Below are 14145 nucleotides of genomic sequence, written 5' to 3'. Positions count from 1 at the left end.
ATGTTCATGGAGTTATACAAAGAAGAGAAGAGGGAGGAAGGAGACAGAGGTGGCCAGGAGGATAAAAGGGGGGAATGAAAAGGAGAGAGACAGATCCAGCTAGTAATCAGTTCCCTAAGTGTTCTTCACCATCTGGAACACACAGAAAATCACAGAGTTGGGTAGAGCAGAGAGGGGTTAGGGAGGAGACACAGGCAACCAGGTGGAGAAAAAGGAGAGTCCAAAGGGGGAGAGTGCAGTCAAGCCACTAATCTCGCTCCCAAGTAAAAATGGGTACTGAAGATTGGATTCTTAAAGGTACAAAATTGATAACAAATACCAAAAAGCAAAGATTAAAAATCTACAGTAGAGGTTGGATTTTCAAAAATACTATATTAAAGAAAAAAAAAAGTCACAAAATTATTTTATATATATATATATATATATATATATATATATATATATGAAGTTTGCTTTAAAAAAATAGGGTCTCTCGCTTTTTTTTTTTTTTTTTTTTTTTTGCAAAGTAATAGTAGGTTATAAAGATGAAAATTAAGGGAGTAATAGAGGACTTAAAAATAAAAAAAAATTAAAAATTAAAGAATGATAGTAAAAATAGTAAAAACTATATCTAGGACCTTCTCTGGTGATATTGTGGGTAGTGTGGGTCAGTTCTTTTTTGGATAGTTCCTTGATCCAGCTTATATTTCTCAAGATCTATAGGCCCCTTTCTATGTAGTTGGTACTAACTACAGGGTTTTAATCTATTGCACCTGTCACTTCCAAGGAGGTTCCCTCTGTTTTAGCTTCTTCTGTTTGCTGGTCTCTTCAGTGTCTAATTTTTGCTTCCCTGGTGGCTCAGAGGTTAAAGCGTCTGCCTCCAATGTGGGAGACCCACGTTTGATCCCTGGGTTGGGAAGATCCCCTGGAGAAGGAAATGGTAACCCACTCCAGTATTCTTGCCTGGAGAATCCCATGGACGGAGAAACCTGGTAGGCTACAGTCCATGGGGTCGCAAAGAGTCGGACATGACTGAGTGACTTCACTTTCACTTCCAGTGTCTAATTTCCACCCTGACACAAGGGGGCAGTGGTGGACACTTTTTTTAGGCTGCATTGTTCAGTCGTGCTGTGGGGAGGGAGGGACGCTGCAAAAAAATAACACTGGCATGTGCTCGCAGTGTCTTGGCCACACTGGGTTTGACCCTGCTCACGGGGTGTGTGCTTTCCCTGTCTACACTGCTCAGGCTCTAGGTTCCTCTGCCGGGAACTGTCTGAAGCTGGCCCTGGGTTGTATGCACTTCCCGGGTCTAAGCCGCTCAGGTTCAGGCACTCAGGTACTCCTCAGAGGCACAGAATGGGTTGATATGCCCTTCCCAGGTCCATGCAGCTCAGATGACCAGGTGTTTGGCGAGCACCGTCGCTGCGACTTATCTCCTCTCCTGTCCCTGTAGCTCGGTTTTCTGGGTGTACAACTGGCACACCTTCTCAGGCGGATGTCTACCATCCCGAATCCCAAGAAGTCTTAGCAACAAAGCCTGCTTGCGGTTTGGTAGATAATGCCTCTCTGGGGCCGAGATTGCCCGCTTCCGGGTCTGGCTCCCTGTCACTGGAGGGGGATGGTCTGCAGCTGGCTAGCTGTGTTCAGTCCTTCGTTCTGTGAGCGGGCCTGACGGTGTCTTAGGTTAGGGCTTTGCACGTGGTAGCTATCCCGCAGTCTGGTTTGCTAGCCCAAGTTAGTTTGCTCAGATTGCCCTCAGGCATTCAGGCCCAGTCCTTACTCTAAGCAATGCAGCCCGCTCCTCCCTGCCCAGCCCCCGCTTGCTAGTGGTGGGTGCAGGCGTCTGTGCTGCTTCTCCGCTGGGGGAGTTACCATTGGGCAAGTAATCTGTGGGTTTTAATTATTTATTTATTTTTCCTCCCAGTTATGTTGCCCTCTGTGGTTCCAAGGATCACCACAGACTCGGCAGTGAGAGTGTTTGGAAACTTCTGTCTTTTTTAAGACTCCCTTCCCAGGACAGAGCTCCATCCCTACCTCTTTTGTCTCTCTTTTTGTTTTTTATATTTTTTCCTACCTGCTTTTGAAGACAATGGGCTGCTTTTCTGGGGGCCTGATGTCCTCTGCCGGCATTCAGAAGTTGTTTTGTGGAATTTACTCAGCGTTCAAATGTTATTTTGATGAATTTGTGGGGGAGAAAGTGGTCTCCCCGTCCTATTCCTCTGCCATCTTAGGACCACCCCCCAATGTTTAATTTTAAATAATTTTTTTATGTGTGTGTTTTGCCAGAAAGAGAGACATAAGCAAAAAATCAAAATGTTCACCACTCTTATTAGTCTTGTTCTCATGTATTTTCATTTGGAAGATACACAGGTCCATGAAATCCCCAGATCTGAACACTGTGCTAAGAAGTGACCTTTAACGTGTGTCTTTGAGAGCCTGTGGAGCTTCTACAGAGAAAGCTCCCAGTGTCCACCTGGCAGTACAGTGCTCAGCTCCTGGCCCCAGTGTGGAGAGAAAGAGGGGGTCTCTGTGCTAGAAGCGAGTGCTGCTGAGACTCAGACAAGGTCTGTGAATGCAGGAGTCTGGATTCCAGCTCAGAGACAAGTGGAGAACAAGGGATCCTTAGTCTTTGAGTCTTTATAGGACGGTAGGAATTGGGCATAGAGACTGAGAGAAAAATGATGATCAGGAAGGTAGCTTGCATCTTGTCTTCCTTAGAGTGTGTGTGTGTGTTAGTCATTTAATCGTGTCTGACTCTTTGCGACCCTATGGAGTGTAGCCTGCCGACGCTCCTCTGTCCATGGGATTCTCCAGGCAAATATACTGGAGTGGATTGCCAGTCTCTTCTCCACGTCCCTAGATTACAGGGATCCAGCCCAGCTTCCTGCTATTTATCACATTGGCCACTAGAGGGTGCGGTGCAGGAGATTGTCTCCTGGAGCAACACTTCCTCCCGTCTCCTCTAAGTGTCAATAACGGAACTGGGTGGGGGCTGCGGCGGCGGGGGGCGGGGCGGAGAATCGGAAAGCTGAGGCTAGCCTCGGGGGCGGGCGCTCAGAAGCGGCGGGTTCGGCAGGTCCATTAGCTGCTGTCTGCTCTGCCCGCCCGAAGCGCTGAGGAGCCTAGCGGGCACACCCCGTCCTACTCCTACATGAGGCCTGAGTGAGCGCCGCGTCGAGAGCTTCTTTCCCGAGCGCAGCAGCAGCGGCCCCCGCAGGAGGAGGAGGAGCATGTCGGACGGTTTCGACCCGGCCCCAGGTGCTGGTCTGGGCCGGAGCCGGGGCCTGGGCCGCGGAGGGGGCGGGCCTGAGGGCTCTGGTTTCCTGAAAGGAGCGGGGCCTGCTGAGCTGCCGTGCCACCAGCCGCCGCCGCCGCCTCAACCCAAAGCTCCGGACTTCCTGCAGCCGCCACCGCTGTGCCAGACCAGGACTGCCCCGCCGCCAGGGGCCGAGTGCGAGGTCCCCGCCGGCCCCCAGCGGCCTGCCCGGCCCGGGGCGCTCCCGGAACAAACGAGGCCCCTGAGAGGTCCATCTACTTCGCCGGATAACATCACACAGCAGAATTCGGAGTCAGCAATGGCTAAACCCCAGGTGGTTGTAGCTCCTGTATTAATGTCTAAGCTGTCTGTAAACGCCCCTGAATTCTACCCATCAAGTTATTCTTCTAATTATACAGAGTCCTATGAGGACGGCTTTGAGGATTATCCTACTTTATCAGAATTTGTTCAGGATTTTTTGAATCATCTTACAGAACAGCCTGGCAGTTTTGAAACTGAAATTGGACAGTTTGCAGAGACCCTGAATAGCTGGGTTACAACAGATGATGCTTTGCAACAACTTGTGGAACTCATCTATCAACAGGCCACATCTATCCCCAATTTCTCTTACATGGGAGCGCGCCTCTGTAACTACCTGTGTCATCATCTGACAATTAACCCACAGAGTGGCAACTTCCGCCAACTGCTACTTCAAAGATGTCGGACTGAATATGAAGTTAAAGATCAAGCTGCAAAAGGGGATGAAGTGACTCGAAAACGATTCCATGCATTTGTACTCTTTCTGGGAGAACTCTATCTTAACCTGGAGATTAAAGGGACAAATGGACAGGTTGCAAGGGCAGACATTCTTCAGACCGGTCTTCGGGAGTTGCTGAATGCCCTCTTCTCTAATCCTATGGATGACAACTTAATTTGTGCAGTAAAATTACTGAAGTTGACAGGGTCAGTTTTAGAAGATGGCTGGAAGGAAAAAGGAAAGACTGACATGAAAGAAATTATTCAGAGAATTGAAAATGTTGTCCTAGATGCAAATTGCAGCAGAGATGTAAAACAGATGCTTTTGAAGCTTGTAGAACTCTGGTCAAGTAACTGGGGTAGAGTCCATGCAGCTTCAACATAGAGGGAAGCAACACCTGAAAATGATCCTAATTATTTTATGAATGAGCCAATATTTTATACATCTGATGGTGTTCCTTTCACTGCAGCTGATCCAGATTACCAAGAGAAATATCAAGAGTTACTTGAAAGAGAAGACTTTTTTCCCAGATTATGAAGAAAATGGAACAGATTTATCAGGGGGTGGTGATCCGTCCTTGGATGATATTGATGATGAGATGGACCCAGAGATAGAAGAAGCTTATGAAAAGTTTTGTTTGGAATCAGAGCGTAAGCGAAAACAGTAAAGTTAAATTTTCAGCATATCCGTTTTATAAAGCAGTTCATGTTATGGTGATTTAGCAGAACACAGGAAAGCAAAAAAATGTGTCACACTTATACCAAATTAAGGATGTTGAGTTATGTTACTAATGTTTGCAACTTTAATTTTGTTTAACGTTTTCTGCCAAAATAAACTTTATTCCCTATAACTTAAAAAAAAAAAAAAATAACGAAACTGGGCTGTGCGGCCCCAGGGTCCTCGTGTCTCTGAGGCAGAGGGGATGTCTTTGAGCAGCAGAGAGGCCACTTCATGCTGCAGACTTGAGATGTCGTGAGCTGATGTCTGATTTCTGGTGTCTGGTGGGATCTAACCTGTAGCAGTAGGGTGATGGTTGAGGCATGTCCTGGGTCCCAGCTATGTGCCTCTGTGTGAACCTCAGAGTGGCCTTCAGAGGCCTGTGTTAAGAACCGTGTCCCCTCCCAATCTCTTCCCAGTTCAGTAGGCTTGGTCTTGCAATTTTCAGAGGAAGTTGAATGGTTTGTTTTTGTGCCCAGGACTCCTGTCTTCACAGTCTTCCTCCCCACAACAAGCATAATAATGGCATTAAGAAATTTGTCTTCTTCTTCATTGTCATTTATGCATTTTTAGAAAGAAGCAAAACATGTCCCTAAATATCATCTCATTTGATTTTCACCAAATCACTTTTTACTAGCTTCATTTTAGTTATGAGCAAACAGGCTCAGATATATTAGGTATAATCACAAGGACTCTCAACTCTAAGTGTTGAGCTACTTATAATTGAATGCCTCTGACCTCAAAAGCTTGGAATGATCTTCTCAGGTGACTCAGTGGTAAAGAACTGCCTGTCAATGCAGGAGACATGGGTTCGATCCCTAATCCAGGAAGATCCTGTATGCCTCGGAGCAACTAAGCCTGTGTGCCATAACTACTGAGCCTGTGCTATGGAGTCCAGGAGCTGTGAGTACTGAGCCCATGTGTTGCAATTACTGAAGCCCGTGCACCCTAGAGCCCATACTCCACAACAAGAGAGGCCGCCACAGTGAGAAGCCCGAGCGCTGCAACTAGAGAGTAGCCCCTGCTCACAGCTACTAGAGAAAAGCCTAAGCAGCAATGAAGACCAGCCCTCTCTTTGTCGAAGAGAAAAACAAACAAAAAACTTGGAATGTTTTGTCCTCCCATTCTTTTAGAATTGTCTGCAATTTCTTTAAAATTTAGGCTAGCACAGAAAGTTCTTCATTTAATACCTCTATTAGCCTGTTGGCCTGCTCTCACCACTTCCTACCTTATACCTCCTGTTTCAGCCACATTAAACTACTGACACTTCCTGACAGGTAGCTGAACGCCACAGGGCCTTACATCCCAGGCGGTGAGGCTTTGCTCCAGTGGAGGAATGGGGTTGGGGTGGGAGCAAGGAGAGCCTGGGCTTTGTGTCAAACCAGTAGTAAGAATAAAACTCTGTGTATTATCTAGCTGCGGTCAATGCTTTGGTTATGACATGGAAAGAGAAATGGACCTGTCATTTTTCTCTCCATCTCTACCCAGAAGCTACAAGAAAATGAGAGCGAGGTGCTACAGTGCGTGTGGTGGGTGATAAAGTGTTGACACTGAGCCCAGAAGGACAGTAAGGTCTATGTCCACTGAGAGGTTTTTTTTTTTTTTTTTAATTTTGCTTATTTATTTATTTTTGGGTCTTTGTTGCTGAGTGAGGGCTTTCTCTAGTTGCAGTGAGTAGGGGCTCCTCTCTAGTTGTGGAGCACCAGTTTCCCATTGCAGTGGCTCCTCTTGTTGTGAAGCGTGAGCTCTAGGGCATGGGGGCTTCAGTAGTTGTGGCACATGAGCTTAGTTGCCCCGTGGCATGTAAAATCTTCCTGAACCAGGGACTGAACCCGTGTCCCCTGCATTGGTAGGTGGATTCTTAACCACTGGGCCACCAGGGGAGTCCCACTAGGAGATTTTTAAAAATTGTGATAAAGTTTAGATAGCTTAACAATTGCTATTTTATCACTTTAAATATACAGTTAAGTAGCATCGTCTACACAGTGTTGTGCAGCTATCATCATGATTTCCCATACTCTTTCATCACCTCAGACAGAAACTCTGTACTCATCCACAATAACTTCATATTCCTCTCCTCCCCCAGTCCTTGGTAAATTCTATTCTACTTTATGTCTCGATGACTCTTCTAAGTATCTCATATATATGGAATAATGCAATATTTGGAGAAGGAAATGGCAACCCACTCCAGTATTCTTGCCTGGAGAATTCCATGGACAGAAGAACCTGGCAGGCTATGTAGTCCATGGGGTCACAAAGAATTGGACATGACTGAATGATTAATACTTGCTTTTAATGTCTCAGTTTACTTGATGTTTTCAAGGCTTATCCATGTAGCAGTGTCAGAACCTCATTCCTTTTTAAAAATAATTTATTTATTTACTTTTGATTGCACTAGGGTCTCTGTTGCTGCACAGGTTTTCTCTAGTTGTGGCAAGTGGGCCTACTCTTCACTGCAGTGGCTTCTTTTGTTGTGGAGCACAGGCTCTGGGTGTATGGGCTTCAGTAGTTGTGGTGCATGGGCCTAGTTGCTCTGTGGTATGTGGAATCTTGATGCTTTTGAACTGTGGGGTTGGAGAAGACTCTTGAGAGTCCCTTGGACAGCAAGAAGATCCAACCAGTCAATCCCAAAGAAAATCAACCCTGACTATTCATTGGAAAGACTTATACTGAAGCTGAAGCTCCAATACTTTGGCCACCTGATGCGAAGAGCTGACTCACTGGAAAAGACCCTGATGCTGGGAAAGATTGAGGGCAGGAGAAGAAGCGGGCAACAGAGGATGAGATGGTTAGATGGCATCATCAGCTTAATGGACATGAGTCTGAGCAAACTGTGGGAGATAGTGAAGGACAGGAAAGCCTGGTGTGCTGCAGTCCATGGGATCACAAAGAGTCAGACAAAACTTAGTGACTGAACAACAACAACAACAACATATGGAATCTTCCCAGACCAGGGATTGAACCTGTGTCCCCTATATTGGCAGGTGGATTCTTATCCAAAGTACTACCAGGGAAGTCCTCCTTCTTATCCATTGTATGTATATACCACAGCTTGTTTATCCACTCATCTGTTGGTGGGTTCTTGGGTTGTTACCTTGTTTTAGCTGTTGTGAATAATGCTGCAGTGAACACTGGTGTACAAGCATGTAAGTTTCTATTTTCAATTGCCTTGGGTATATATCTAGGAGTGGAATTGCTGGGTTTCAATGTTTAAATTGTTGAGGAATATCATTGGAAGTTTTGATAGTTCTGTGCTCTGCCTCAGTCATGGGGCATGGTCTTCTGAACTCAGGGAAACTCTTGTGCCAGTAGGGACACTCAGTGATAAGACTCAGTAAAGGAACCCTTTGGCCATGTTTCTGGTTCGCTGGATCATTTTGATTGTGGGCCTGAGATGGACCCTGTGCTCTCAGACAGGGGGTCTCTGACTGGTTCCCTCTGCAGATGGCCTGTATCACCACTGCACTGAGAATGGTGTCGTCTACCAGACTTTCTGTGACATGACCTCTGGGGGTGGTGGCTGCACCCTGGTGGCCAGTATGCATGAGAACCTCATGCTTGGGAAATGCATGTTGGGCAATCGCTGGTCCAGTCAGCAGGGCAACAGGGCTGACTACCCAGAGAGTGATGGCAACTGGGCCAATTACAACACGTTTGGGTCTGCAGAGGTGGCCACTAGCGATGACTACAAGGTGGGTGGCACTGAGCACCCAGGTGGAAAGGATGGGGAGAGGGGTGTGGCTGGAGCAGAGCATGTGGAAGGGAGGGTGGGAAATGGGGATGTGGAGGTGGGGCTGGAGAAGATAGACAGAAGTCCATGTCTTGAACCACAACTTCTTCCCACCAAGGCTGTTTGGGTGGTGGGGTCTCATTATCTACTGGAGGAGGGTGGGTATCTGTGACTGCTGCCACCTGCTTCCCTGGAGCCCTGAGCTCTCAGCTCAAGTGAGGGCTGTGTGTGTGGGTCTTTGGCTGGTGGCACCACCTGGGCTGGTCAGGCTGAATGTGTGTCCCAGAACCCTGGTTACTACAGCATTCAAGCTCAGGACCTGGGCATCTGGCATGTGCCCAACAAGTCTCCCCTGCAACACTGGAGGAACAGCTCCCTGCTGAGGTACCACACCAACACTGGCTTCTTCCAGAGACTAGGGCATAATCTGGACTCTACCAGGCACATGGCGCTGCTGGATGGGGGTGGTTTCCTGAGTGTAGAGACTGAGGAAGTGACTAAGGCTGGGCATGTGGTCCTATGGTCCGTGTTCCCCTGACCTAGATTCTCTGATGGCTCCTGTCCTGCTTCTCTCTGAAGTTCTGAGCCAGGCAAGGGAAGAGACCTATGAGAGAGGAGCATTTAGTGGAGGCTGGGGGTTAGGGAGAGAGAGAGTACTCTGAGGATGAGTAAGAGCATATATGGTGCCCTAGGCTGTTGGGCAATGGCAGCCCACTCCAGTACTCTTGCCTGGAGACTCCCATGGACAGAGAGGCTTAGGCTGCAGTCCATGGGGTCTCAAAGAGTCAGACACGACTGAGCGACTTCACTTTCACTTTTCACTTTCATGCATTGGAGAAGGAAATGGCAGCCCACTCCAGCGTTCTTGCCTGGAGAATCCCAGGGACAGAGGAGCCTAGTAGGCTGCCGTCTATGGGGTCGCACAGAGTCGGACACGACTGAAGTGACTTAGCAGCAGCAATAGCAGCAGGCTGTTGGTAATGCAGAGCTACTGACTGAATCCAGGAAAATGGAAAGATCTTACTTTGACTGGTCTTGAAATGGTATCAGTTACTGAACAAGCACTGTTTCCCCTTTTCCCTCAAAGAATGGCAGAATGTATCGGATAATGAAAGCTAGGGTCCTCATGTAATGACTTACTGGTACCTCGTAAAAACTCCCTGTGAAATGTGGGGGGAAATGTACTGATAACAGCCTGGCAATACCTGTGGTCTGATTTTGTGATGCCCAGAAAGCTGCATCTTTTTACTTACCCCTTGGCTATCGCGAGTCATTTTGCCCTTCTGACATAATGGAAAAGGCATAAAATTCAGTTATGTTAGGTAAACTTTATTTTACTACAGCCTGATTCTCAGCTATGGATATTATGTGTATTGTCTCATTTAATCTACTCTTGACCCCTGAGCTTTTACCAGATCCATTTTATAGATGAGGAAGCTGAAGCACTGTGAGGTTCAGGAACGTGCCCCACATCCCAGGGTATACATGGAGGAGTTGTGGTTTGGAATGAAGAAATTTGGCTCCAGACTCCTTATTCCTCACCTTCAGCCCCTTGGTAACTTGTTAAGACCAGCCTGGAGTCATGAGCACCGAGAATAACCAGCCCAATGGAGAGGCAGGTTTATTTCTATTGTAATGGGTAATAGTTAATTTCAGTGAACCAGAAGGTGGCAGCATAATATCCTTCGTGGGGGCTGAGCCTTTGATATAAAATGCAAAGCAGTCATAATTTATTGTTGAGAATCTGAGGCTTTAAAGGAGAATAAGAAAAGTGTGGACAGGGTCAGAGTGAGTCACGGTGCCTTCGTGGGTGTTTGGGGATATTCTTCCTGTACACGTGAGTTTTTCCTTTCAAGCCTCTGGCAGACCAGGGGCCCTCTTTGAGGACTGGCTCTTGGTCTCAGGGTGGGGAAAAGTCCAAGTCTGAGGCCAGATGCACCACCACTGTCCACAGAGCGAATGGGTTCCAAGTCAGGCTGGAGTACTGGGCACAGAGAATCTCCAAGGTGACCTAAACAGGCTGTTTCTAGCACATTTCTTAATACTGTTTTCTGCCTCTTGTTTTCAGAGGAATTCACTGTGGATTTGTCTAGTGCATGTATTTAATAATGAGAGAGTAGTCAGAGCCTTGTGTGCTGGAGGCAGAGTCACCAGGTGTAATGTGGATCATGTGAATCCTTGCGGGGCTCACTGGGTGCTTAGGGATTGTCTGTCCATGTGTGTGAGTATGGTATGACCATGATGTGAATGTGTGTGGGAATGTGATCTTTCTTTACTCCTTTCTGGGTCTCCGGGGCCAGGGCTAAAGGATCCTCTGTCCAGGCACTGACATCGTGTACCTTTGAGGACTGAACTGGAAGGGTTGGGGCTTCAGAAGCACCACTGTTTTTGCTCAGCCTTGGGATAAGCTGGTCAGTTACCTGAGCTGGGTGAGGCTTGTGTGCAGGAGCATTCTGTGGAAAACTTTTGGAGCCGAGATTGCTTGAGAAACGCAAGATGTTGTCATTTTTGATCTGAGGTTTAGCTTTTCAGAGCAAAACTTGACCTCTTTGCTCCTGACCAGTGTCTGCACAGATTCTCACTGAGTCGGGGGCTTACTGGAAGAATCCTGGACAGCCCTGGGGCCACCCTCCTCCCAACTGTGTACTCTCTCTCTGGTCATCAGTCACAATGTGCCCTAATGTCAAGGGCAGGTGGACTCAGCTCTCACCTGTGGCAGCCTCCGTGTCCGCCCAGGCCAGAGATCATTCAACTCCTGTTTTTCTTAGTCGCTGTGGGATGCCTCATGGCCAGAGGCAGGATAAGCAGGGAGCCCTTGGGCTGCTCAGGGTCTGAGTTGTCAAGAGTAAGCGAGTTTACTTAGGACCCATCCCTTCACAAGTGTACAGTCTGAGACAAGTGTCCTTAGCTGCTGGCATGTGATGCTGAGATCCTGTCTCTTCTTCCTCCTCAGCTTGTCTCTCTCCCAGGCAAGATGATGCAGCTCACCTATCAAGGAGAATCTCAGGTCTGATGGGGCAGTGATGTGTGTGTGGCACCCCCCATGAAGGATATTATGCTGCCAACTTCTGGTTCACTGAAATAAACTATCATCCATTACAATAGAAATAAACCTGTCTCTCCATTGGGCTGGTTATTCTGCTCTGTGCACATGACTCCAGGCTGGTCTTAACAAGTCACCAAGGGGCTGAGGTGGGGAATAAAGAGCCTAGAGCCAAATGCGTGTGCATTCCTCCTCCCTGTGACAGCCTGGTCCCTATGGCTCCTTCCAGCCACGGTCCAAAGCAGATGTGAAGTTGTGTGCACATGTGCCTCCATGCACTTTAACGAGCATGCAGGGAGCCACTACACTCTGCTGGTGTGGGAGACACAAAGATTGCACGTGCTTTGTTCAGTGTCTGGCAGGACAGACATTCACACAAAAACAGAAGGATGAGATGAAGGATCTTAGGTATAACAGAAATATTAGTGAGGGGCTACATGACACCTAATTCTGCTGGAGTATAAGGGCTGGTGACCACAGCACTTCTGAGCTGAGTGCTGAGAGATGTATACTAGTTTATAGGGCAAAAGCTTCACAATGTTGAATTTGGCAATGATTTGTTGGATATAATACTAAAGGAACAGGCAAAAAAAGTAGACAAATTGCACTTCATGAAAATTTACAAAATTATATAAGACTGTTAACAGAGCAAAAAAAGGCAGAATGGGAAAAATATTTGCAAATCTTATATTTGATATGAGATTGATGTCCAATATACATAGAGAACTCCTAAATAACAGCAACAACAATAACAAACTCAATTCAAAGATGGGCATAAGACTTGAATAGACATTTCTCTAAAGAAGATATGAAAATCCGATCAAGCAAAGAAAAGATGTCCTACACAACTAATCACTAGGAAAATGCTAATCAAAACTATAATGAGATAATCACCTCATATCCTTAGGATGATCTTTATTAAAAAAGAAGAAAATAAAAATAAATAAAAAAGAAGAAAATAATAAATGATGAAAAGAATGTGAAGAAATTGAACCCTTGTGCACTGTTGGTGAGGATGTTAAATGGTATGGCCACTATGGAACAAAATATGGCAGTCCCTCAAAAAAATATTGGTAGAATTACCATATGATACAGCAATTCCACTTTTGGGTATATACCCCAAGGAATTGAAAGCAGGGTCTTGAAGACATATGTACATCTTGTCCACAGAAGCATTCTGCATGGTAGCCAAAACAGGAACACAACCAAATGTCCACTGTTAGATAAATGAATAAGCAAGAATGTGGTAAATACAGATAATGGAATTACTCAACCTTTAAACGGAAGGAAATTCTGAAATGCTGTAGCATAGATGAACCTTGGGGACATCATGTGAAGTAATGTAAGCCAGTGATGAAAAGAAAAGATTCTGTACAGTTTTGCTTAGGTACTGAAATGTATTTAAATCATAGAGACAGAAAATAGAATGGCAGTTCCTGGGGACTGGAAGGAGGATGAAAATGGAGAGTTGTTATTTAATACAGATAGAATTTCAGTGTTGCAAGACAAACAGTGCTGACTGTTGAGCTGACTGTTGTACAGCAGTAAGAATGTAATTAATACCACTGAAACACACTCTTAAAATGGTTAAGGTGGTAAATTTTGTTATGTGTATTCCAATAGTTTCAAATTCCCATTTTTCAGAGTCCTTCCACTCTCCAGGAATGTGGAATTTTTCCAGAGCTGTGGTTCTCAAACTGTAGTGCATCAGAATAATCTAGAAGGTGCCTTAGAATACCCCCAGGGTTGCTGATTCAGCAGATATAGAGGAAGACCCAGGAATTTGCTTTTGTAGCAAGTTCCAGGTGATTCTGATGCTGCTGGTCTTGGAACCACACTTTGAGAACAATTTCTTTTCTCTAGTTAGGATTCTGTATCAGATTGTTGGGGCTGCTGTAGAAAAACACCACAAACTGGGGGCTCAGATAGCAGACAGTGGCTGAGATGGTAAAGAATTTGCCTGCAATGCAGGAGACCTGGGTTAGATCCCTGGGTCAGGAAGATCCCCTGGAAAAGGAAATGGCAACCCCCACCAGTATTCTTGCCTGGATAATTTCATGGATGGGAGCCTGGTGGGCTCTTTGGGAGGTTTCAAAGAGTTGAACACGACTGAGGACTAGTGTGTATGTGTTGTTTCGTAGTTCTGGAATCTGAAAGTCTGAGATCAAGATTTCAGAAGAGCTAGTTCCTTCTGAAGGGTGTGAGGGAAAATCTGTCCCATGCCTCTCCCCTAACTTTTGGTTGTTTGCCACCAAACTTTGGCATCCCTTAACTTGTAGATGCATCACTGAGGTTTCACCTTCAACTTCACAAGATGTACCTGTCTCTGTGTCCAAATTTTCCATTGTCATAAGGACATCAGTCATATTGGATTTGGGCTTACCCTAAAGACATATCTTAATGTGATTTTCTCCAAAGACTCTGCTTCTGAATAAGGTCCTATCCTGAGGTACTAGGGATTGGTACTTCAGCATCTTTTGGAGGGGACAAAATTCAACCCATAATAGGTCTCATATATTTTAGTCTCCACATGGCTGAGCATTTCACTCAGCAGCACATTAAGCCTTTTCACAGGCAATTTTGTTCTTTCCTTTTCTGCAATCCTGTCCTGGACTCAGCCATTTTTTAACTGTAAGATGCCTTTGTCTTCCTTCATATGTTAG

At 46.1% G+C, this 14145-nt stretch overlaps 1 pseudogene; it reads left to right on the top strand.

Annotated features, from left to right (window-relative positions):
- The first annotated feature begins 3045 nt into the window (after window positions 1–3045).
- LOC138986429 (polyadenylate-binding protein-interacting protein 1 pseudogene) lies at window positions 3046–8355 on the top strand (annotated as a pseudogene).
- The last annotated feature ends 5790 nt before the right edge of the window (window positions 8356–14145 follow it).

The sequence above is a fragment of the Bos mutus genome, chromosome 3 (assembly GCF_027580195.1).
Source record: "Bos mutus isolate GX-2022 chromosome 3, NWIPB_WYAK_1.1, whole genome shotgun sequence".
NCBI lineage: Eukaryota > Metazoa > Chordata > Mammalia > Artiodactyla > Bovidae > Bos > Bos mutus.
Note: the sequence above shows the minus strand (reverse complement) of the source record. Positions and strands in the feature narration are given on the sequence as shown.